The sequence below is a fragment of the Muntiacus reevesi genome, chromosome X, assembly GCF_963930625.1.
Source record: "Muntiacus reevesi chromosome X, mMunRee1.1, whole genome shotgun sequence".
In the NCBI taxonomy this organism is placed as follows: Eukaryota; Metazoa; Chordata; class Mammalia; order Artiodactyla; family Cervidae; genus Muntiacus; species Muntiacus reevesi.
The window spans coordinates 125,663,110-125,683,728 of NC_089271.1; the positions used below are offsets into that span (position 1 = coordinate 125,663,110).

Here is a 20,619-nt window from a genome sequence, read left to right on the forward strand (position 1 = left end):
TTGCCTCTTGAGACAGCCCTTTTTCAATATTTCCTCAAGGGTATCCTCTTTAATGGCAGTCCCACAAGGTACTTTACAAAAAGAAGTGTTCCATGGTCAAGTAAGCTTGAGAAATAATAGTCAACATTTAAGCTCTGAGTATTCCTACAGAAAGTAGACTTGTTTAAATTAACCTGCAGCTTCCCTCAACTAATTTGGTCATGAAAACTCTTTCTCCCATATAACACATTTTAATATTCACTCTACAGAAAATGTTTCAGTATATGTTTTTTTCTTCCCAGATAATACATGTTTGTTAAAGCAACTTAAAATTGCATTGACTTTTAGGATGAGTATCAATATACCTTTTGACTCCTTGAGTCTCATTCTCTAGTACTACTTGCTGTTTAGTCACATCTTCCTGTTTTGCTATGGTTGGCTTTTTGGATTCAAGTATTGGTCTTCCTTTTCACATTTCATCTTATTGGATCCAGCCCACCTCTTCAGCTTGCCTTTTTGGATCCTGACTGTGCCATCCTGAACATTCATTAGCAGTCTGAGATCTGTGCTACTCACTGATTTCATGAGCATGCCATCTAATATCTTTATTCAATTTGTTGATTAGAAGTGATGAATAGGACTGGGCAAGGTTGGTATTGAAGAGGAAAAGTTAAAATTTTGCCTAACCTCCTGCTCATTCTGCCTCTGTAACTCAGCTTGCTCCTTGCAAAATCTGGATCACGTAGGTCACATAGTCTCAGAAAGTGGGGACTTAAAATACTCAGAACTGGAGCTTATCTCACTCACCCTTGTCCTGCTCATTGCAATTGCCCTGCAATTGTCCTGCAATCCTACTTAATCATGCCTGTCCATGTAGAGGTCAGGCATCCCCCTCCCTATCTTGAACACTATTCCCCCACGCACGAAACCCCTTAGTTTAAACCAACCTATTAGCAGCTAGTGTTGCCCACTATAGTCTGTCTTGAAAAACTCTGTAACCCCTTTGTTCTGGGCTCAGAGCTTGGAGTGTTTACTCCTCTGGGCCTGCTGGGGTAATAAACCTGAGTTCTCCAACTCTCCCAGTGTGGTGCTTAGTTTCTCCATTACTGGTTTCTGCAACAATATCATTCCATAAGCCATCACCCTTTGGTTCCAATTGCTAATCTCTCTACTTAGTAACAAATCCTTCAGAAGAGAGTTTCCAGTTGCCCTGGCCTCTAGCCTCTAGTCTTTGTAGTTTGCAAACCGTTTTTTTTTTTTTTTTTTCCTAAGAGGCAAATCATCTTTTCCTATTATTAGCTCTTCCAATTTTTTCCAAAGCAAAATGTAATAATTTTGTTTCTAAATATAGTGGCTCATCAACTCTTCATAAATCTAATGCCACATCTTTTCAGGAAGTAATGCTGGTCAAAATCCTGCTATATTTTTGCAGAAAATATTTTGGGGAGATGTCGTAAAACAACAGGGTGTCTTTCTGTGCCTAGATAATTTAGTTGGCGTAGTTTCAGTATATTTGTATTGTAATTTTCTATCTGGAGGAATAGTCTTTTGAAATTGTATACACTAATTAGTGTAGTTTGCAAAATAATAGATATTTTTGTATGTGTGGGAGGTAAGGCTTTCAAATGCAACATTTAAACATAATTGCTCTTTAAACATCATTTCACTCAAAAGGCATGTATTAATTTTTCTTATAACTGCAGGTTTGGGGTGGCCTATTAATTAATCTCCACATCAAGCAAAAAAAAAAAAAAATCCAATGACTTCCCAAATGTGTCCCAAATATCCTATTTACCTGAAAGTCTGAAAGTGAAGTCGCTCAGTACTGTCCAACTTTGTGACACCATGGACTGTAGCCTACCAGGCTCCTCTGTCCATGGAATTTTCCAGGCAAGAGTACTGGAGTGGGTTGCCATTTCCTTCTCCAGGGTATCTTCCCTACCCAGGGATCGAACCTGGGTCTCTTGCATTTCAGGCAGATGCTTTACCATCTGAGCCACCAGGGAATTGTTTATTTATAATTGTGCCAGTATATTTGCCAAAGTTTAGCCCCAATTATTTATTTACACCAAAATGAATCCTAGAGAAGAATTTTTGCTTTGTTTGCAAATCATTAATTTTATTGAGATTTTGAATCTACTTTACAGTATCAGAGCATCTTCACATTTTTATTGTTAAAGTTGACTTAGAAGTATGTCAGAAGTTGTAGAAAGCTCAAGTTCTGAGACTGAAAACACATGAGTTCATAATTGGCACCATGCCTTTTTTCAGCTGAGGTACCTGGGCTTCCCTCTTAGCTCAGCCAGTAAGGAATCTGCCTGCAATGCAGGAGACCTGGGTTTGATCCCTGGGTTGGGAAGATCCCCTAGAGGAGGGCATGGCAACCCACTGCAGTTCTTGCCTGGAGAATCCCATGGACAGAGGAGCCTGACAGGCTACAGTCCATGGGGTCGCAAGAGTTGGACACGACTTAACCACTATACCCCACTCCCACCTGGAATAAGGTTATTCAATGTGTCTGAACCTCAGTTTTTCATTTATAAGATGTGAGATGAGGATGATGATGGATACTTATCTCATAGGATTCCTTTAAAGATTACATGAGGAGTATTTAAATAAAGCATGTTCCACATTGCTTTATACACATTGAGAATTGGATAAGTGATAATCAGTCTACTAAGATTCATCTATAAGCAAAACCCTTAAAATGTCCAGAAAAATTTGGCATGTTATATCAAACTTTTACTTCTATAGTGTTCTCCTAATCAAAATGGTTACATTTTTCCAAAGTCTTCAGTTTTCATGACTGTGGATTTATATTATCTGACTCACAATCATAAAACATGGCAGCATAGTTAAAATTCAGACTGTTCCAGACAGTCTATTTCATACAGCTACCATCCAGTAGTATCCAAAATGTTTCTCAATCACAGCACTTACCACAGTGCCTGATACAGTCTGTAGGAAAAACAAAACAAAGCAAAACAACATGGGGCATCTGACTAATCTGAATTTTTCAATTTTGGGCTTTTTAAGTTGAGTTTAGGACATAATTCTGGATATTTTGTGTTAGGTGAGTGTTATCTCCTCGGTGCTGTCTTGTCTCAACAAAAGTTTGAAGTGAGGGACATTAGAGCCCTCGGCATGTCACAGCTCTCAGACAGATCGTGTTATAACTCTTGGGTCTTGGACAGACCATGTTATAGCTCTTAGACAGATCAGTGTTACAGCTCCGTGTCACAACTCAATTTTATTTAGAAAATAGCAGGAAAATACATCCTCAAGGCGTGAGGGCATGCCAACCCAAAGATGCGAAGAGAAGAGAGCCCTGGCCCTTTGTCTCTTCTTTTTATGTGTTTTTCCCTTCCCACTGGGCCTGCCCTATGTACATTGGGCTAGCCAGGAGTGCTGTTTGTTCTACCCGAGGTCCTCACTCCAGTCCTCTGACCTTCCTTTGTTCTATTTTTGTGGGCTTTTCCCTTCCTTGTCTTTTAGGCACCGCCATTTTGGACTCCTGTTTCCTGTTCTAACTACCTAACATTTTGTTTCCCTATCAAAGTCAGATAGTTTGATTAATTTTTGTTCTGGGTATTTTTCTTTTTTTTTTTGGAACAGTCTAAGTTACAAAAAGCCAGCAGGTTGTATCATGGATAAGAGTATAATGTCTTTGTGTAGGTTGTACACCTATTTAATATTAAAAGGACAATGAGGTTTCTCGACTGAAAAAAATGCACAACCTAAAAATTGAGAATTATGTTTTATTTGGGGTATTACTGAGGACTGTAAGCCTGGGATATAGCCATGTAGATAGCTCTGAGAAACTGTCCAAAGAAGTAAGGGAGGAACTAGGATTTGTAGTTTTTGCTGAGGGAAAACAAAACAAAACATGTATTCAGACATCAAGAGATTACTCCTAATCACAAAAACCAGACATCTCAAGTTAATAATTTTAGTACTTTTCTACAAGGTGAGAAGAGTCAGGAGTCTGGGTTCATTGAAATTATTCCTTTGATATAACTATCTAGGGCCACTATCCTGTTGTGTTTTTTTCATCCTGAATTCCCCTCAGAGGGCATGGAGAAGAGTACAGTGGCTGATGGCTTGATGGCTACATCCTTTGTTTACTAAAATGGCTGACAGTATTCTTTGTCTACACATTTATTCATGACTAATCCTGTGAGGACCTAGGTGAAGACATCAGCCAGCAGCCCAAGTCCTCTGGAGTGACAGCTCCAGAGAATAAATCCAATAGATGATTTTAGGCAGTCAGCCAGAGCACACAGATTCTTGTGCAATTTGTTTTCTATACAAGGATGCCTTACAGAGGGGACATGAATTTGGGTTGAAATTTAGTCTGCATTCTACTCACTGTGGGCTTCCCTGGTGGCTCAGTAGTAAAGAATGCAGGAGATGCAGGCTAGATCCCTGGGTGGGGAAGATGCCCTCAAGAAGGAAATGGCAACCCACTCCAGTATTCTTGCTAAGAGAATCCCATGGACAGAGGAGCCTGGCAGTCTACAGTCCATAGGATTGCAGAGTCTGACACCACTGAGCACACACAGGCACGGACTGAGAAGGCATAACCCGGCCCCTCTAGAACCATGCTCTTGGTTTCTGTGATATTGCGAATTATAAGAAAAATATATATTTGGTCATAGTTACTATTCAGTCAAGAGGTAGACTATAAAGAAAACTGAATGCCGAAGAATTGATGCTTTTGAACTGTGGTGTTGGAGAACTGTGGGACTCTTGAGAGTCCCTTGGACAGCAAGGTGATCTAACCAGTCCATCCTAAAGGAGATCAGTCCTGAATATGCATTGAAAGGACTGATGCTGAAGCTGAAACTCCAATACTTTGGCCACCTGATGCAAAGAACTGACTCATTGGAAAAGACCCTGATGCTGGGAAAGATTGAAGGAGGGAGGAGAAGGGGACGACAGAGGATAAGATGGTTGGATGGCATCACCAACTCAATGAACATGAGTTTGAGCAAGCTCCAGGAGTTGGTGATGGACAGGGAAGCCTGGCGTACTGCAGTCCATGGGGTCACAAAGAGTTGGACAAGACTGCAGAGACTGAACTGAACTGAAGGGAGTCTGGTTCTCAGCTCCCCAAGCCCTTAGAATTTCAAATATATAGAGAGATTAAGGTATTTTTTGTTTTGTTAATGAATGTCCTTAGGAAACAGCTTAAGGGTGGAGGCTGGTTGCTAGTAGAGCCAATCTAGCTATCACTAGAACTTTGGAACTTTGGGTTGGAACTTTCATTTCCACCCCACCCCCAAACTCCGGGGAGGGGAGGGGACCTTGAGATTTAAATAATGGACAATAGCCAGTGATTTAATTGAACATTACTATGTAATGAAGCCTCCGTAAAACCCCCAAAGAAAGGGTAATCTTCTGGTTTGGTGAACTTGTGGAGATTTGGGGAGAATGACACTCCTGGAGGGCATGGAAGCATTCTCGCCCTTTCCTCATACCTTCTCTTGCATCTGGCTATTCCTGAGTTATATCCTTTTATAATGAAGCAGTGATCTAGTAAGTAAAATATTTCTCTGAATTCTGTGAACTGTTCTAGCAAGTTAATCAAACCTGAGGAGGTAGTCATGGGGACCTCTGATGGATAACCGACCAACCAGGCAGAAGTACAATGATAACCTGAACTAACAACTGCCCTTTGAGTTGGGGGAGGGGGTGGCAGGGCAGACAATCTTGTGGGACTGAGGCTTTTATTTATATGTGGGGAATCTGATTCTATCTCCAGGTGGATAGTATCAGAATTGAGTTAAATTATAGGACACCCAGCTGGTGTTCTCCCTTCCCCATTGGAAATTGAGTTTCAGAATACCAAAAGAGTTCCATAATATTTCTAGAAATCATTCAAGGATCACATTAGTGATACAATAGAAAGAACTGAGGGTTTGTAGTCAGAAAGCCCAGGATTTTAACCCTGATTTCAACAGTCACTACTTCGTGACCTTGGTCAAGTTAATGAAAAATTTGGACTGTTCATCATCTCTATAACACTTTAAATGATCATATATGCTGTACGTTTTATTACACTTTGGTGAAATTTGGTACAGAAGTAGGAAGAAATGACTTTTGAGATAAAGAAATGACTGTGAAAGTGTGAAAGTGAAAGTCGCTCAGTCGTGTCTGACTCTTTTCGACCCCATGCACTATACAGTCCATGGAATTCTCCAGACCAAAATACTGGAGTGGGTAGCTTTTCCTTCTCCAGGGGATCTTTCCAACCTAGGGATCGAACTCAGGTCTCCTGCATTGCAGGCAGATTCTTTACCAGCTGAGTCACCAGGGAAGCCCACAAAATGACTAAGTTGCTATTTGAAAGCCAACTAGTCATTCTGCCTACAGTATTAACCATAGGTAAAAATCACTTCTGGTTCACATTGACTGGTAGAATATATGTATGATATTTACAATTGTGTGAATTCTAAAATTCAGAGAACCATCTCTTTTATAATGTCTGCCTCTAGGATTTAGAGGGAGTGACTCCCCACGCTGTTATCTGGCCCACTGAGGTTTGAACTGCAGAGGGGTGATGCCCCATACCACTACATTTTGAATAGCTTGAGATTTAAGAGCAGCAAACCAGGTCACAGAACAGTCACCACAACATCCAATGTGCCTTTCTTACAAGTATATTTCAGAAATTGATAGGTGGCCTACAAAAATCCTATTCTTTTAACAAAGTTTAAATTATTTTTTCTTCAATTTCCCAACTAGAAATAGTTCTTTGCGAAGAGCCCATTGCATAGAGAATACACTTTGCAGCAACAAGAGCTTCCCTAGTGCTCAGTGGTAAAGAATCCTCCTGCCAATGCAGAAGACCACATTTGATCCCTGAGTCAGGAAGATCCCCTGGAGAAGGGAATGGCTACCCACTCTAGTATTCTTGCCTGGAGAATCCCATGGATAGAGGAGCCTGGTGGGCTATAGTCCAAGGGGTCACAAAAGAGTCAGGCACAATTGAGTGACCTTAGTGATCTCCTGGACTGTAGCCCCCCAGTCTCCTCTGTCCATGGGATTCTCCAGGCAAGAATACTGGAGTCAGTAGCCATTCCCTTCGCCAGGGGATCTTTCCATCCAGGGACTGAACCTGGGTCTCCTGCCTTGCAGGCAGATTCTGTACCATCTGAGCCACCAGAGAAGTCCCAGAAAACAACAAGCAACAAGAATATTCCAAGGTTCTTATTTACACAGGAATGGGAGAAACCAATAGAAGGTTCTAGGTAGCTTTCATCATTAGAATATGCAGAATATATATTTAGATTCTGCATTTGTTAGTCAGACACAAGATGTTCTGCAGTAATCCTGAGGTGTAACCTAATACATGACTACAAAATCAAACTCCAGTAATATCCCTATAATTCTTACTAGCTCTAGGAAAATGGGAAGAAGCCCTCCAGAAAATGATTTTGTTTCATGTAAATTCTTTTAGTAAGCAACACTGAATCATAAAGAATGTTCTGCCTTTTATTTGCTAGTTGTTTTTATAATTTGATCTGTGATTCATGTATTTAATTCTGTTCCATACATGTAGTTCCTTATTATTTTCTGGTGGTACCTGGGTCAGAACCCATATTAACTTGTGGTTTCCTTGGTTCACAAATTACTACTTCTCTGGGGCACTTTACCCCCATATGACACCATAGAATTATGCTTTACCCACAAATTGGTTTTGTAGCATCTACATTCTTTGAAATCACATTTGCTACTGGGTTTTACTTTCCTGAAGAATATTTTCTTTCTTATGACTAGTTTTGTTGCAGAAACCAGTAATCAAGAAACCAAGCACCATGCTCAGAGACTTGGAGAACTCAGGTTTATTATGCCGGCAGGCCCAGAGGAGTTAACACTCTGAGTTCTGAGTGCCAAACAAAGGGGTTACAGAGTTTCTATAGACAGACTGTAGTGGGCAACACTAGCTGTTAATAGGCTGGTTTAAAATAAGGGGTTTTGCGTGCACAGGAATAGCAGTCAAGATAGGGAGGGGGGTACCTGACCTTTACAGACAGGCATGATAAGGCAGGTTTGCAGGGGCTGGGCAGTTGCAAAGAGCAGGACAAGGGTGAGTGAGATAAGCTTCAGTTCCTGGTATTGTAAGCCCCCACTTTCTGAGACTACATGACCTGTGTGATCCAACTTTGCAAGGTGCAAGCTGAGTTATAGAGGCAGAACGAGCAGGAGGTTAGGTAAAATTTTAACTTTTCCTCTTCATTTCCCCCTCTTGACTCTTCTATCACTCATTGTAGAAAGCATCATCTCACGTTTTGGTAGGACATTCAGAACTCTGCATTGTTTAGGGGGCTATATTGAGCTATTACCATTTGTAACTTTATGGATTCAATCCAAAAGGTTATGAACTGGGTAATTGCATTGAGTATACAAGGGCCAAACAAGAGTACTGCAAAGAGCAAGAAAGGACCTGTTAAAGGGAAAAGCCATGATATTCAGCTCCAGATAATGTTCCAATTACCCCAGGAATTAGCTAGTTTCTCTCTCCTTATTATGATTTGTTCCCTTAGCTGCTGGACCATGTCCCTGACTATTTCTGATTGGAAAAGCAGCCTTCTCCATTCAAGAAGAGGCATAGCTCTTCAGCTGTCAGTAGGTCTAGCCCTCCCCTATTCTGTAAAACCATCTCAGCCAGGGAGTCTATTTGTTCCTATAATGAAGAGCACAGCAATAATATCAATTAGGAATAGAGACCAGGGTTGACAATAAAAATCTATCAATATTTTGATAGCTGGATCCTCAGGCTCCTGCCGTACATTGACCAGCCAGCTGCCAGAGTGTGGCTGGAGCAAGGCTGAAGAATCCTCAGGTTTCTGCCACACGTTGACTAGTCAGCTTCCAGAATGACCAGAGCAGAACCCAGCATCCTTTGTGAGTGAGGGCCTTGTCTTTGGAACCAGACCTTGAGGATGTTTTTGGGGTCCCGAACTGCTTTCCAGGTGTCCTCATCACAGGAAGTCGCTGCCTTCTCGACTCTGGTGTGGTGAATCCAAGGGATGACACCTGTAATTCTAACAGCAGAAGGAGTTGCCAGGACGATCATGTGAGGACCTGTTGAAATTGGCTGAAGTGTTTTTTTTTTTTTCCCTAATCTTTAACTCATAGCTCATCTCCTGGCTGATAGGGATGAACCCAATTGCCCAAAGGAATTGGTGTCCTTTCTAAGGTTTATCGGGCGGTATGGCTGAAGACTTTTCCCAGGGCTTGGAGGTGTCGGGACATCTCCAGGTCAACTAGTTGTTGATGGTTTCCCTTGAGCTTTTCTATTACTTGGGGTGGTCTTCCTTATAAGATCTCAAAGGGAGAATAGTCTGAGGACCTCGGGGTGCATTTACAGAGGGAGGTGACAGTCCACAGAATGATAAGGCAGCTTGTACTAGCATTGTCTGGGTGTTGGCGGGGGGATATTCTTGTTGTACTACTACTTGGAAAAACAAACTTAACAAGGAAGTTAAAGATATATGGCCTAAAGATTAATAGAGGAAAGCTGCTGAGGGGCTAGCCAGGAGAACCGGGTTCAGACATTGATTCATGACATTAGTGTAGAATTTGGACTCAGAAAAATATTTACCTGAAAACATCTGACTATCTGAAGGCCTGGGTTTTTTTTTTTTTTTTTTGGTTTGTTTTTCTTTTTGGTTTTTCCCAGAGCACAGTGCCTTATTTTTTGTCTCCACCCTGAACTCCTTTCACGTGGGTGTTGAAGGTCAGCATCTTGTAGTGCTCGTGATTTGATCTTTGTAGAGGCAGCTGGCAAGGGCCAACTTCCAGTCAGCAGGGCCCCTTCATAGCCACATACTTGACCATGCTTTGGGGGCATTTCATGGTAATTGTGTCCCATGGTGCTGGGAAGGCTCATTCCCAGGTCTAATAAAGATTCCTTTGATAGGCCACTCAGTGTGTTTTCACTAGACTAGGCCTTGTAAGTAGCAACAGTCTCTGGACCATACCTGTCTTACTAGCTAGCCTCTTGGTCCAGGGAAATATTTCCTCTTGTTGCTTCTGCCCATATCTAGAGTTACATTATTACAATTATTGATCTTATATGGGACTGTATATCAGCATTTTATCACAGGCTCAGTCACACATTTGGTAATGTAAGAAATAATCTTCTGAAACAAGCTACATAGAAAATAATATAGCTAGCAGTTATTAGTAAGGTCACTAGCAAGAATTTAATGACTTAAAAACTTTCACTGGGTATAGCCTGATATACCCCAGGTCATCTGACTCAGTTAAATTATTATAGCCAAGTGTTCATCTCCTGCTTGGACATCATGGAACATCTGAGCTTTATCTAAAGATTGGTTACTAAGATAAGCTTTGGAAACAATCTTAGATGTCCTTTTTATAACTTAATTAAAGCTTTTAGCAATATAACATAACAAGGAACTATCTCAGAAGTGAGTCTTAGTGAGTACAGACCTTAATTAACAAAACTAGAATTTAATATTCAGTGAAGCATAATTTTTTTTTGAGAACTCATTGTGAGGGCATTGACACTGTAGCCAGGGAAGCCTTTAACCCATCAAATAAAAATGAGGTCTGTCAGGGAGCGGGAAAAGACAAGCGGCCATCTTGGATTTCCCATAGCCTTGGCTCTTTGATTTATAGCTGTTGTTTATCCATTTTTAGTTTCCTGATTTAGGAGCAGACTGTTGCCATGTTTTAAGGACATCAGGATAGCAAAAGTCTTACCGTGAGGGGTTATTTTGTGTAGAAGCAGAATGAGCTTTGTCTGCATGTACCATAATCTTAAATAATGTTTGTTTATTTTACCAAAGTAACAAAAAGACTTTAAAAATAATCACTTAAAGGCAAAGAAATTAATAATCTGTTATTGAAAGCTTCATTCTAAGAAAACTTTGTCTCTAAACAGATAGAAGATCAAATTCCAGTCTGGTATCAGCTTACTGTCAATAACAAAATTTGTTTTTCTGCTTAACTTTAGGAAGTTTTTTCCATAAATCTTGAAGAACTAGCAGTATTCTTCTAAAGGCATGAGAGTAAAACCATACAAAACATGTTTAAAAATCTGATTCTATTGCAATTGACAAAGATACCTGGTCATTGTTGTGATATACAACACTTTAATATGATAGCTAGAATTGTAATTGACCATATTTTATCAGGGCATATGAGAGTTGTATGAATTTCAATTAATTTAAGGATATCTATATTTGTAACATCAACCATACAGTATAACCCGAAAAGATTTATTACCCCTTCAACGGTACTTCCCATGTAATTTAACGTATCCAATGAACCTAGGTAGTTTAATAGCTCTTTGGGATGTCTCAGGGGCCCTCTGAAGTATCCAAAACTTAGCTAGAAGTCAAGCAATCTAGGAAGTTTTATCAATAAAGATCAAAAGGGTTTATAACACTCAGTCAGGTAGGATCATATAGTTCAGTTCAGTCACTCAGCTGTGTCCGACTCTTTGCAACCCCATGAACTACAACACGTCAGGCCTCCCTGTCCATCACCAACTCCTGGAGTCCACCCAAACCCATGTCCATTGAGTCGGTGATGCTATCCAACCATCTCATCCTCTGCTGTCCCCTTCTCCTCCTGCCCTCAATCTTTCCCAGCATCAGGGTCCTTTCCAGTGAGTCAGCTCTTTGCATCAGGTGGCCAGGGTATTGGAGTTTCAGCTTTAACATCAGTCCTTCCAATGAACACTCAAGACTGATCTCCTTTAGGATGGATTGGTTGGATCTCCTTGCAGTCCAAGGGACTCTCAAGAGTCTTCTCCAATACCACAGTTCAAAAGCATTAATTCTTCTGCACTCAGCTTTCTTTATAGTCCAACTCTCACATCCATACATGACTACTGGAAAAACCATAGCCTTGACTAGATGGACCTTTGTTGGCAAAGTAATGTCTCTGCTTTTTAATATGCTATCTAGGTTGGTCATAACTTTCCTTCCAAGGAGTAGCATCTTTTAATTTCATGGCTGCAATTACCATCTGCAGTGATTTTGGAGCCCCCCAAAATAAAGTCAGCCCCTGTTTCCACAGTTTCCCCATCTATTTGCCATGAAATGATGGGACTGGATGCCATGATCTTAGTTTTTTGAATGTTGAGCTTTAAGGCAACTTTTTCACTCTCCTCTTTCACTTTTATCAAGAGGCTCTTTAGTTCTTCACTTTCCACCATAAGGGTAGTGTCATCTGCATATCTGAGGTTATTGATATTTCTCCCAGCAATCTTGATTCCAGCTTGTGTTTCCTCCAGTCCAGCGTTTCTCATGATGGACTCTGCATAGAAGTTAAATAAGCAGGGTGACAATATACAGCCTTGACGTACTTCTTTTCCTATTTGGAACCAGTCTGTTGTTCCATGTCCAGTTCTAACTGTTGCTTCCTGACCTGCATACAGGTTTCTCAAGAGGCAGATCAGGTGGTCTGGTATTCCCATCTCTTGAAGAATGCTCCACAGTTTATTGTGGTCCACACAGTCAAAGACTTTGGCATAGTCAATAAAGCAGAAATAGATGTTTTTCTGGAACTCTCTTGCTTTTTTGATGATCCAGCGGATGTTGGCAATTTGATCTCTGGTTCCTCTGCCTTTTTAAAAAGAAATTTTTTTTTCTCTGCCTTTTCTAAAACCAGCTTGAACATCTGGAAGTTCATGGTTCACATATTGCTAATGCCTGGCTTGGAGAATTTTAAGCATCACTTTACTAGCGTGTGAGATGAGTGCAATTGTGCGGTAGTTTGAGCATTCTTGGCGTTGCCTTTCTTTGGGATTGGAATGAAAACTGACCTTTTCCAGTCCTGTGACCACTGCTGAGTTTTCCAAATTTGCTGGCATATTGAGTGCAGCACTGTCACAGCATCATCTTTCAGGATTTGAAATAACTCAACTGGAATTCCATCACCTCCACTAGCTTTGTTCGTAGTGATGCTTTCTAAGGCCCACTTGACTTTGAATTCCAGGATGTCTGGTTCTAGGTGAGTAATCACACGATCATGATTATCTGGGTCATAAAGATCTTTTTTGTACAGTTCTTCTGTGTATTCTTGCCACCTCTTCTTAATATCTTCTGCTTCTGTTAGTTCCTTACCATTTCTGTCCTTTATTGTGCCTATTTTTGCATGAAATGTTCCCTTGGTATCTATAATTTTCTTGAAGAGATCTCTAGTTTTTCCCATTCTATTGTTTTCCACTATTTCTTTGCATTGATCACTGAATAAGGCTTTCTTATCTCTCCTTGCTATTCTTTGGAACTCTGCATTCAGATGGGTGTATCTTTCCTTTTCTCCAGTGCATTTTGCTTCCCTTCTTTTCTCAGCTATTTGTAAGGCCTCCTCAGACATCCATTTTGCTTTTTTGCATTTCTTTCTCTTGGGGATGGTCTTGATCCCTGTCTCCTGTACAATGTCATGAACCTCCATCCACAGTTTATCAGGCACTCTGTCTATCAGATCTAGTCCCTTAAATCTATTTCTCACTTCCACTGTATAGTCATATGGGATTTGAATTAGGTCATACCTTAATGGTCTAGTAGTTTTCTCCACTTCTTCAATTTCAGTCTGAATTTGGCAATAAGGAGTTCATGATCTGAGCCACAGTCAGCCCCCTGTCTTGTTTTTGCTGACTGTATAGAGCTTCTCCATCTTTGGTTGTGAAGAATATAATCAATCTGACTTCGGTGTCAACCATCTGGTGATGTCCATGGGTAGTCTTCTCTTGTGTTGTTGGAAGAGGGTGTTTGCTATGTCCAGTGCATTCTCTGGGCGGAACTCTGTTAGCCTTTGCCCTGCTTCATTCTGTACTCCAAGGCCAAATTTGCCTGTTACTCCAGGTGTTTCTTGACTTCCTACTTTTGCATTCCAGTCCCCTATCATGAAAAGGACATCTTTTGGGGGTGTTAGTTCTAGAAGGTCTTGTAGGTCTTCATAGAACTGTTCAGCTTCTTCAGCATTACTGGTTGGGGCATAGACTTGGATTACCGTGATATTGAATGGTTTGCCTTAGAAACAAACAGAGATAATTCTGTTGTTTTTGAGATTGCATCAAGTACTGCATTTCAGACTCTTTTGTTGACTATAATGGGTACTCCATTTCTTCTAAGGGATTCCTGCCCACAGTAGTAGATATAATGGTCATCTGAGTTAAATTCACCCATTCCAGTCCATTTTAGTTCACCGATTCCTAGAATGTTGATGTTCACTCTTGTCATCTCCTGTTTGACCACTTTCAATTTGCCTTGATTCATGGACCTAACATTCCAGGTTCCTATGTGATATTGCTCTTTACAGCATTGAACCTTGCTTCTATCACCAGTCCCATCCACAACTAGGTATTGTTTTTGCTTTGGCTCCATCCCTTCATTCATTTTGGAGTTATTTTCCCACTGATCTCCAGTAGTATATTGGGCACCCACCGACCTGGGGAGTTCATCTTTCAGTGTCCTATCTTCTTGCCTTTTCATGCTGTTCATGGGGTTCTCAAGGCAAGAATACTGAAGTGGTTTGCCATTCCTTCCTCCAGTGGGCCACATTCTGTTAGACCCCTCCACCATGACCCATCAGTCTTGGGTGGCTCCACACGGCATGGCTTCGTTTCATTGAGACAAGACAGAAGGATCATATAAGTTACTGTGAAATAATAGTTGTTTCCTTAGCCAAAGTTAACAAAAAATTTCAAAGGTAAATACAGATCAATTAAGAGGTAAAGAAACCTTATTATTAAAAGCAGTTCAACATCTGAAGAAAATATGTCTTCTTAACAGAGAGAAAGGCTTAATTAAAATTTTCACTAGCTTACTTTAAACTCATTTAGGTAAACTTAATTAAATTTATTTTAAACTTAGTCAGTCCTAACCATCCACAAAACTTTTTTCAGGGTTACTTTCCAGAAACCTTCTAATCACATTTTGTAACAGTCTACTGTAAGTCAGAGCTATTTTCTTTTCCCTTTATAAAATGTAATTTTATTTTTTATATCTTCTTTATTAAAAACATACATCCTACTTCCTTATTAGATTAGCAAACCAACATTAATACTAGATATTTAATATTGACTGTTACCCAGTTTATGTGAATCTGAAATTTATTGAGGTTAATTTTTCTTGTATTTAGAAATGTTTGATTTGTAAGCACTTGCTTTCTCCAGTCCCATCACTTCGTGGCAAATAGATGGGGAAACAGTGGAAACAGTGGCTGAGTTTATTTTTCTGGGCTCCAAAATCACTGCAGATGGTAATTGCAGCCATGAAATTAAAAGACGCTTACTCCTTGGAAGGAAAGTTATGAGCAACCTAGACAGCATATTAAAAAGCAGAGACATTGCTTTTTCAACAGTGGTCCGTCTAGTCGAGGCAATGGTCATGTATGGATGTGAGAGTTGGAGTATAAAGAAAGCTGAGCAGAGAAGAATTGATGCTTTTGAACTGTGGTGTTGGAGAAGACTCTTGAGTGTCTCTTGGACTGCAAGATCCAACCAGTCCACCGTAATGGAGATCAGTCCTGGGTGTTCATTGGAAGGACTGATGTTGAAGCTGAAACTCCAGTACTTTGGCCACCTGATGCAAAGAGCTGACTCATTGGAAAAGACCCTGATCCTGGGAAAGATTGAGGGCAGGAGGAGAAGGGTTGGGTGAGAGGATGAGATGGTTGGGTGGCATCACTGACTCAATGGACATGGGTTTGTGTGGACTCCGGGAGTTGGTGATGGACAGGGAGGCCTGGCGTGCTGCAGTTCGTTGGGTCACAATGAGTCAGACACGACTGAGTGACTGAACTGAACTAAACTTTCTTTAGGCCAATTAAATTAGAACTCATTTACAACTTTAACAATATTATCAGAAAAAACAAAAGACATACGTAAGTCCACACAGACAGACAGAGATCTTATAGTTTTCTGTTTGAGATTTAAAATATCTTTGACCCCTTTTCTCCCCCTCTGCTTGGAGTTCTAATTTGCCCAAAGCTGAGGTCTCAGGTAAAGTGGGCTGTGTATTTCAAGGACATGGAAAGGGTTAACTTTAAGCTTTTCCCTAGGCAGGCCCTTTAACAAGCCAGTTGTTATTAATTACATATGCAAAAAGAATTGGTTTTGCAGTTTCCAAAAAGAGAAATTTCTCTCACTGTTCAGTCAGCAGTCACGCACTCACAGTCATTCAGAGGCTCTCACAGTGCCTCCCTTCTCCCGAGTCCCCAGCTCTCCCTATCTGATGCTCCCTTAGTGGGAGCTCCAAGTAGGTGATCAGTCTCCTCTTCTACCCATTGGGGTAGGACCTGACTGGGGAGTGGGCCCAGGGCCTTACCTGATCGTGTGGGCATTCCTGGTGAGTTAATCCGTCTCTCCAATGAGTCCAGTTGGGATTCGGCTGTCCATAGAGTTGGAACACTGGTCTGAGAGAGAACCTGGAATACCATCAGGTGGCGTGCCTGCTCGTTCGTCTTGGGGTTCCTTCACTCCAGCCTGGCTGAGCCACCAGTCCAGTGACTCAAAGGGCTGGTGTGGTTGGAATCTTGCGGGGGCCTCCAGAAATGTTGCTGAAAGCAGTAATTGAGAAGCCAAGCACCACACTCGGAGAGTTGGAGAACTCAGGTTTATTACGCCAGCAGGCCCAGAGGAGTTAACACTCTAAGCTCTGAGCCCCGAGCAAAGGGGTTACAGAGTTTTTATAGACAGACTATAGTGGGCAACACTAGCTGTTAATAGGCTGGTTTAAACATGGTTTCATGTGCGCGGGAACAGCAGTCAAGATGGGGAGGGGGATGGCTGACCTTTACAGACAGGCATGATTAAGCAGGTTTGCAGGGGCCAGGCAATTGCAAAGAGCAGGATAAGGGTGAGTGAGATAAGCTTCAATTCCTAGTATTATAAGTCCCCACTTTCTGAGACTGCATGACCTATGTGATCCAACTCTGCAAGGAGCAAGCTGAGTTATAGAGGCAGAACGAGCAGGAGATTATGTAAAATTTTAACTTTTCCTCTTCAGTTTTAATGTGCCTTTAGTTTTTTACTGTTGCCTTTATTGACAGCATTTTTAGGAGAAATGTTAAATTAGTTCTGAAACTTTTTTGGCTGCTGTAAAGTCTACAAAGTTTTAATTGCAAAGTAATATTGGCAAAAGTAATAATTTTATAATGCATAAAACACTTCAATTTGACCTTTCTCCTTCCTTTTCTTGATTGAATAGCTTCCTTCTGTTGGGATCCTTAGATTGACAAGCTAGTTAAGCAAGGCATGTGTTTGTTTGGTAGATTGAGTTGTCACATTCTAGTTTCATTTTGATGTGTGCTTTGATTAAAAGAATTTATATACAAGGGTGGGACATGCTTTCAGCAGTTGGTATGGATTATTCAAACATATTTTCCCTCACTTTCATGTGGATATCTTTCTTTTCAGAACATCACTTTGGCAGATAATGGTGTAAGTATCCCAAGGTAAAGAAAAAAAAAGTTGTGACTATCCTTTGTCCCAATTACCACAAAATCTTTGTCCATTTGTCCCGTTAAAAATACTACTCATGGTTTAAATTATCAGTCAGTCAGTTCAGTCACTCAGTCGTGTCTGACTCTTTGCAACCTCATGGACTACAGCACGGCAGGTTTCTCTGTTCTTCACCAATTATTGGAGCTTGCTCAAACTCATGTCCATCAAGTCGGTGAGGCCATCCAACCATCTCATCCTCTGTCATCCCCTTCTTCTCCTGCCTGCAGTCTTTCCCAGCATCAGGGTCTTTTCCAATAAGTCTGTTCATCACATCAGGTTAAAATTATAGGTCCACATTAGATGCAAAGGAAACACTTTTTCATCTAACTCTCCTGACCCCTAGATGACCTTCTTGGTATTCTGTTTACCTAGGGGCAGGTTTCTGGCCACCTGTCTTTATCCTCCCCCATGGATCAATTCTCCTGACATCCTGGTGTCATTTTCTTAACACACTCCACTTACATGGTCTCCTATACTACAATAGACTATACTGCAATTAAACATTTGCAAACTTAGCTGATCTCTTAGCATTTCTTCTATAAGACAGTTTTTTTATCCCTCCAAAGTAAGCTTCTTTTTCCATTCCTTTGAATAGCTGTTTCCAGCCATGTCTTCCTCTCAGTAGATGATTAGGTCTTCTAATTTTGCCAAAATGCAGGTTATCAAGCATGAACACCCTCAGCTTTCCTCACCTCTGTCTTCAAAATATGCTTTAAAATAGGATCAAAAGTATGCTTACATTATTTTTCCTCTTTCCCTTTTGTTTTAACAAACCTGTGCCAGTGTTTTCTCTTCTGTCCTTTTGCTTTCTACTTTCTTGCTGGGTTTCCCTGGTGGCTCAGATGGTAAAGAATCTGCCTTACTATTGTCATCTGTTATCTTCCAACTACCATTGTCTCCAGTCTTGTCCCACAATCCACCGATACATTCTCTTCAGTATGTGTCCTGTGAAATTGCTCCGTCGTGTCCGACTCTTTGCGACCCCATGGACTGTAGCCTACCAGGCTCCTCAGTCCATGGAATTTTCCAGGCAAGAATACTGGAGTGGGTTGCCATTTCCTTCTCCAGGGGATCTTCCCAACCCAGGGATCGAACCCGGGTCTCCTGCACTGCAGGCAGACACTTTACCGTCTGAGCAATCAGGGAAGCCCTCTCTTCAGTATAGTCAGAGCAATTTTCCCATTGAGCCGTGTCACTTTTCTGTTTCCAATTCTTTGTTACCTTAAGATTAATGTCTAAAATACTTGACACAGTGAACAAGATCCTTCCTAATCTGGCATGCTATAGTCTCATTTGCCACCATTCTATTTATTACAGTCATAGTCACTGTTTCCTAACTGTAAAACATAATTTTATATCTTTGTGTTTTGCTCATGAAGCTATCTCTTATTCCATTTATCTACAATGTCTTACCCATCTTCTCGACATAGTAAGTTCCTACGCATTCTACAAGACCAAGTTGAAATATTGCCTCTATGTGAAGTCTTCTCAAGTTTAACTCTAAGCAACTTTCAATTTCTATATGTTAACATGGCCCTCTTTGCATATTTCTGTACAGTGTCTCCACACTGCCTTCAATTATGTGTTTATGTGCCTTTATGTCTTTTATAGACTGGTGAGCATCGTGTCCTAATCATGTTTGTTTCTCAAGCTTCTAGTATAGTGCCTGACATGCATCGGACACTCTGTATTGCTGAATGAGCAAGTGAATTACAAGTGAGCCAAACAGATTTCATTTTGGATAGTCTAGAATAACTTGATGCCTCAAACTCTACACACTGGAAAAGATAACATTACAACAAAATTGTCAAAGTTCAAGATGCCACGTATAGTGACAGAGATAGTTATGGAATTGCTAAAGATGTATAAAAGCTGAGGCTTTCATGTTGTTGGTGGGAGAGTAGGGATGCAGGGATAGAAAGAGAAGTAGGGAGGCAGAATGAATGGCCAACAATGGTGGATCTCCTCTTCATTCCATGACTTCCACACACACTTCTAGATTTTCTCTTTGGCATGTCCTGTAATCCTCTTAGATGAATATTGGAAATCACTATCTTTCACTTCTCTCCAGAATACTTTCCCAAAGGGTCAAGTTTACCACTTGACTGTGGTGTCCTTGAATGTTCTTCTTTGTGCTTCTCTATGGTAGAAACACCAAAACGAGGATGGTTCAACTTACTGCCTTCCTCACCTGCTATGGCTTTATCCCACAGAGCATGCCCAATATTTTTATTGAGTTCTGTCTCAAAAGACTCTAAATAGATCTGATAGCCCTCTAAGAGACATAACATGAGATTAAACTATGAGCTTCTAAACAAATGTGTTGAAAGACTGCCCTATTTATTCATTTATTCATTAATTCAACAGTCAGATTAAGAGTACCTACTGTGTGCCATATCACAGACTATTCAGAAAAACATTCATCATGCCCTATGTGGATGTAATATCCTCACATCCTTTGAGATGATGCATTCCTCTTGCTTTTTTTTATTTTTAACTAGTTTTTTAGAGTTTATTTACCAGTCATGTATAAGGGTAGTTAAAGTTGCTGCTGCTGCTGTCTACTCGATAAGTTGTATCTGACTCTTTGAGACCCCATGAACTGTAGCCCCCAGACTTCTCCGTCCATGGAATTTCCCAAGCAAGAATACTGGAGTGGGTTGCTATTTCCTTCTCCCAGGGATCTTCCTGACCCTGGGATCAAACCCACATCTCCTTGGAAGGTGGATTCTTTACCTAAGTGATACTAATTGTTAGACCTAACAGTCTTAAAAAGTTTCTGAATGCAGGTAACCTCAGGTAAAGTTTGACAAAAGTCTTACAAGGTAATTGATAAAATCATAATAGGAGGATCTTTGACTGTGCAGATGACCCTGATAATTTATGAACCTTCTCTGAAGATCTTTATAAAAGATCAACACCCCTGTAAAATGTTACAGACAATAATAAACTTGGATTGGTTGATCTTTTTGAGGTCCTTTGAGCCCTAAGATCCTATGGTTAGAATCCATGTTTGATATTATAGATTCTAGGACAAACATCTACTCAGCTCTCTGATACCTTTTTGGCATCCCATGTAGGAAACCAAACAGTCTTTGGACTAATTTAAAGTACAGTGAACCCTCTTGTCATCACTGGTAATGGGG

General features: G+C 40.7%; 1 non-coding gene and 1 pseudogene across 1 annotated transcript; both read right to left on the bottom strand.

The window, feature by feature from the left end:
* Positions 1-9,859, bottom strand: part of LOC136154701 (DNA repair nuclease/redox regulator APEX1-like) — a 32,279-nt pseudogene extending 22,420 nt beyond the window's left edge.
* Positions 1,914-1,985, bottom strand: TRNAF-GAA (transfer RNA phenylalanine (anticodon GAA)). The gene has a single exon. It is a non-coding gene; the product is annotated as a tRNA-Phe (tRNA).
* Positions 9,860-20,619: the final 10,760 nt, after the last annotated feature.